Here is a 6,618-nt window from a genome sequence, read left to right as displayed (position 1 = left end):
TTGTCTGTTATTCTATGCAGGTCACCCACTCGAAAATTACATTACAACTTCGAGCGTTAAACTGAAGGTGGACAACCTAACAATACCATCACAAACGATCATGCTATTAGAGAAATTCAGTAACCTTCTAATTTTTAGTATTGGGTTACACATTGAGGACAATGTGTAATTTAAGAGTGGGGGTGCACATTATTTTGTTTTGCTTTGTTTTTATGTGTGTTTTGCACTTTTTCGGCTTTTACACTATTTTTCAAAAATTCTAAAAATATTTTTCTTTTATTTATTTGATTTTTGTTCTTGTTTCATGGTACTTGAACATGAATTGATTGACATTAGTGGATTCTGGTATGATATTGTGGATTAAGTTCTTTGAATTTATAAATTTAATCGATGCTTGATGAATTTTATGTTTTGTGAATAAATTTTTTAGTTCAATTAGTTACATTATATAATAATATAGAGGTAGTTGAATTTTATTTTTTTTTGTTTTATCCAAATGATCAATAAGAATGAAGATAGGAATATACATGCATGTTCTAGAAATTGACATTATTCATTGAGATAAGTAGAAACATGTTCTGGTTTGGTATTCGTTGAAATGTTAATGGATGACATAAGGCATTGTTTGTGCAGCCTAAGCCTAAATGACTAACCTTAGATGATACATTATCCCTAGTTCCCAAATTTGAGCCTTAATTGCCATTTCATGATGATCCTTTATGTTTGAAACCTTGAGAAGAAATTGAGTTCGAAACTCAACCCCTCACAGTCCCTAAACTTTGTATTGCACTACCGAATAGACGTCCAGCTATGGACATCAAGGGTTAAGTAGGAACATTGCGAAGCTTTCTTACAAAATTTACTTGAGTGACTAATGAAAAGAGATTGATTTAGCTCGTAATTGATTCTTACTAAAAATTGTGCATAAAAAGAAAGAAAAATATAAAAGAAGGAAAATATAGTGAGGATCAAAAGCATCGTAAGAGAAAAGAACAAATGAATGAAAAATATGTTCAAAATAGGAAAAAAGAAAAAAGCATAACATTAACGTCTCAAAATCATAGTGCAGAAAAACGAGCTAAAATCGACCCATCTCTTCCACATTATTAGAAAGATAAGGAAGGTGAGAGAATGAGAAATAAGAGGGTAAGATCAAACTATCACATTTGGGGGGAATTGGGAATAATGACGTGTGTTATATTGTTCATAGTGCTTAAACTATTTTGAACTTACCTTTTGTTAAATCTGCACAAACCTGAGCCTCAGAACATTACAATCCACTAAGCCCTATCTGACTTTAGTGCCTTCGTGTATATACCAAAAATTTTAAAAACTTATTGTAAATGAATAAGTCGATTTCTTTCGTACATAGATACATCATATCTTCATGTCTTATTGTGATGGAATAATGTGTAAAATTTGATTTTCACAAGCTACCTCTTCATGTCTTCATGTCTTATTATGAGGGAATAATCTGTAGTTTTTTTAACTAAGACGATTTACTCTCAAAGCTATGAGTTTGCAATAGATCAATTTTGAGTTGTACCATAAAAGGACTTGATACATAGTACGTGCCACTTTCACCAATTGTCAAATAAATTCATTGTTCAAGGGTTGTAGTCTTTTTGCATGTTTTATGTGTTTGCTTGAGGACAAGCAAACACTTAAGTGTGGGGGAGTTTGATCTGTAGTAATTTGACGTATCAGATTACACTCCTCATTACACTTAACAAGCTTGTTTCCGAAGAATTTATATGTTTTTATTATGTTTTTACTTAGTTTTTCTATTTAACTTTAATAAATGAATATTATGTTTTTAACAATTTTAAGGCCGGAAATGGCCAAATGCATCATCGAGGACTAATGGTTGGTTGAGTGTTGTAGGAAGTCACCGGAGGCCTAAACATAAGCAAAAACATCGCCTAGAAGAGGGGTATTGCAATATCGAAGCTTGGAAGTCGTGATACCCTAAACAGTGCTTAATTGAAGAGGATCGAGGCTCTTCACAGTGTTATCGCAATATCCAAGCATGGGTATCGTGATATGGGTATCATGATACTGCTACCTAACGTAGAGAAAAATGACTATCGAGGTAGTTTTTTTCTAGCACCAATCAAAATACAATGTTCAAGAGCATTTCGGTCACTAAAACTTGGGTTGCAATCAACTTTAAAAAGCCAAAAATTAGCTAAAGAAAGGGAGGTTGTAGTTTAGGTTAGAAAGCTGTTTAGTTTTAGGGTTTCCTTTATCTTTCAGTTTATGTTTAGGGTAGTTTTGTTTTCCGTAGCTTAGGGTTCACTTTTCCTATACATTTTCTTGTTCTTCTTAGTATTAATGGTAGTTAGTTAGTTTAGTCATTACTATAGCTAGGTTTATTTACATGTTTAATACTTTAAACTTGCTTCTAATCACATTTGAACCTTAAGTTTAATGTTATTTTAATTTTTTTTCTTTTCATCTGTTAAAGCTCTCATCTTTAGTGTTCTTATTTCTTTATCTTTGTGTTAGTTGCTTTTCATTTAAGTTTATGAAGTTAAAAATCAAAGATTCCATCTTTTTGTTCAAGTTTATGTTAATTGCTTCCATAGTTGCTTCTTTCATGTTTGTTAGCTTTAATATGGTAATGCGCAGCTAAACCTAAGGTGGTTGGTTAATGGAAATGTTGTTTGTTTAGTTTTTAGGTTTGGTGACTAAATAGCAGAATTGAACTAAATCAAATAAACTTCAAAACTTAGGATTGATGCTCCTAAGGGAAAGTCAAGATAAGTGAGACCAAGAGATAATCTATTGGGCACCAATTCATTAGTCTCGGGTTAGTTGGATGAGGTCGACAGATAAACCAAACTAATTTGTCTAAGTTGGTAAAGTTGAAACTGAAAGGTAAAATAGAGCCAATTAAGGAATGTTAATGATTTAGATCCCTAATTTCAGGGTTAATTAATAAAATGGAAATCAACCAACCAATGTTTGTTATTGTATTTGGTAGTTTTAAATTTTTCTTTATTTACAATTTAGTCCTTCTCTGTTGTAGAAATTAGTTAGTTTAATTCAACTTCAATTTATGCTCTACCATAATATAAAAATGAGTGAGTAGCTAGTTAGACTCCTTTCTTGCATGCATTCTTGAATGGAAATCATTAAACCACTGACTCTATTGGGTTCAATCCTTAGAATACTCTAGTGTTCAATTGTAACACTACAAATATTACAACTGACCTGTCACACTTGCAGTAAGCCACGGTATTTTATTTTAGTTCCCAGAGTGTTTATTTTAGTTCCTGGTCCAAAAAATATTCCCTGAGGCCAGACTCATTTTCTAAACAGGCCTTATTTTTTAATCCAAACCCACTTTTAGGACTTATAATTTTTTTCAAATTCTCTCAGTTTTCGAGTAGACTTTCAAGCCTAGGCGAATGACCTTACCCATGATTAGGTCTGAATATAATATATATGTTATAATTGAATAATTCTCTCCTCTAAACATAATAGAAGAGCCAAAACATGCATTAAGTATTTTTTATATAATATCTAAACTATTTATAAACCTTTAAGCCCCATACTATCTAAAATAAAAGACTTTACTTAATTACGTTCAAACTCATAAATTCTAAATTACTGTAATAATAACGATATTAACTAAATTAAAATTAAATAGAGTGATAGAAAAGAAATTAACAAAATTTTTGATCACTATTCCATGAAATAGAAGATATTAGGTTTGATTCTTTAATTCACGCTACATGTAATTAATATAAGTTAATATGTCGTAAAAATAAAAATGTTTTAAAAACAATCGAAAAGAAAGATGACTTTGATTATAGAATTGAAGGATAAATGCTGCTTTATCTAGTATTGATGATCACAAATCAAAGTTAAGATCATGATTAGATCATTAATTAAGCAAATTCCCACGATGTATTATTATTTTCCCAAGATTCTTAAATAAAAATATATATCTACAACTTGACTTCAAAACAAAAATCAATGTGAAAACGGAACTCACATGCCCAAGAAAAAACACACCCTAAATGATGAGCCGACAAAAAAGGTTATGTAGGGCTCAACAAACCAACTGACACAACAATCAACTCATTTCTCACTCTTATAATTATTTTTATTCATATTTGTCAAAAGCTAGACTTCCACTTCTCCACCAATTTTGAGCAATGACTCGGTCATCACCAATTTTGAACAAATTCTCAACATGGATAATCTATATATCAAAATTTATCAAACTTATCATCCGTGGCAGAATGGATCGAAATTAAATTATATATTTTACAATAATAAAATTACAGTTTTATTATTTTAATAATTTATATTTTATTATTTTAAAAATTTTAAATTAAATTTTTATTAATTTTAAAGGGTCAAAATATAATTTTATTATTATTAATTTAAAATTTTATAAATTATAAAAGCGTAAATTGAAAGTTTACCATTTTAGGAGAGGCCATAGTCCCTTAAGTCTCTTAGTGGCTCCGCCACTGCTCACAAAATATGAATACTTTATATTAAAAATATTATTAGTGAAGTGAAAAGAATTTTATAACAATTTATAGATTTTGTATTTGATTCTCGAATAATATTTTATTTAAAAATTATATAAATATATCTAAAGATGAAAATCCTCTTATAATAATATTATTAATTATTTTTAAAATAAAAATATTTTAATAATTTCAAAATTAAATTAATGTCAAATTGAGTCGTACCATCAATTAAGTCTGCCATTATATATAGTATAGATAAGATTATGGCATTGTTTAACATCAACTTTTGAAAGTACTTTTAGGATAATAAGTGATGCGAAGGAGAGAATATTTTAAGTTAAAGTGTTTCTAAAAAATGTTTAGTTTTGCGTTTAAAAGATAATAATTTCTAGAATCAAATCACGTTTTCAATTCTTATTTATAATCTAATATATTTTATAAAATATTTATATGAGATATATAATTATTTCCTTATTAAAAACTGTTTTGAATATGTAACATTATGTATTTGAATTTGTAATGGCTATATGATTATATTTTAATATTTAAAATATAATTTATATTTTCAAATTAAATTTTATTAACAATTAATATTAATTGCTTAAAATAGATATTTTATATATCAAATTATTAATAATGAACTACAATAAATTATATATATATTTCTATTGAAATATCATAATATTAATGAATTTAAACATTATTTAAATGTACTTTTTATTTTATAATATCATTTTTAAAATAAATATTTTATTTCTTAAAACATTTTTACTGTAATACTAAATAATTAAATGTTAAATTAAAATTTTCAAATGCAATGTTGAACTAACTATAAAATTAAATGTTATCAAATATCTAAAAGAAACTTCTCTCTAAAAAAAGAGTTTAGTTTAATGTAAGATTACTCCCAGTAACAAGATTATTGTAATGTAATATTATTTAGTATATTATCTTATATATTAGATTATTATATTTAATTTATTCGATTAGAATATAAGATTATTTAAAATCACATTTACAAGTTTATCCGATGAAAAGAATTTATTAATCTATACTGAAAGTGAAAACAAACTATAAAAAATTATGACAATAATGTACAAGATGTTCAATTTTTCAACTAATAAATAATTAATAATGAAAAACAATCACTTATAATAATTAATTAATTAAAATTAAGGTAATATAATACTAAAAAGTGTGATAGGACAAAAAATTAAACTTTTCTATTAAAAATAATAACAATAATAATAGAGATATTAAATTTCGAAAAACAATTTATGAGCCAAAATTTTTAATTAAATTAAAAATATTTAAGAAATTTTCAATGGAAACAACTTAATTTGCGAAATGTTTATTAAAAAATATTATTGATTAACGGATATCAAATTAATTCAAAATTATATCTATAAACATGACCAATAATAGGGTTAATTGCACCAAATATACTTAAATTATGGGTCAAATTCTAAATTGATCCTAAACTTCAAAATATTCTCATTAAATCCTTAAATCGTTAGTATCGTTTCAATATGGTTCTTCTGCCAGCCATTTCACGAACTTTTCATTATTAAATGTCAAATTTGTAACACTTATATGTTTTTCATACTTCTCTTATATATACAATAATTGAAATAATTTTTAGATTTATACTTAATAAAAATACTATTTAATTGTGAATTTTTTAAAAACAATTTTTCCTTTTTTTTTCTTTTATACCAATAAATACATAAAATAAAAAATATATACTATAAAATAAATTAATATTTAAATAAAAATAATTTGTAGAAATATTGAACTAAATTATATTTTATATTTTAATAATATTTTTATTCTTCTTAATTCCCATTCCTCTTTCTTTCTTTATTCCTTTTTTTCATTTTTTCATATTTAAACTACAAGAAAATAAATAAATAAATTTTATTCGCTCATAAAAATAGTTATAAGAAATATTTTATTTTTCTTTCATATATTTCATATTTTTTATGTTTATCAATAAATAAAAGTGTTGATAATAATTTATATTAGTTAGTATAAATTTTATTTGCACTAATTTAATCATAAAAAGTTAATATGTAGTTTACCCTAAATTTTATTTAGACTTAATTAGTACTTCAATTTTGTATTT

This window comes from Gossypium arboreum, chromosome 3 (genome assembly GCF_025698485.1).
Source record: "Gossypium arboreum isolate Shixiya-1 chromosome 3, ASM2569848v2, whole genome shotgun sequence".
Lineage (NCBI taxonomy): Eukaryota > Viridiplantae > Streptophyta > Magnoliopsida > Malvales > Malvaceae > Gossypium > Gossypium arboreum.
Note: the sequence above shows the minus strand (reverse complement) of the source record.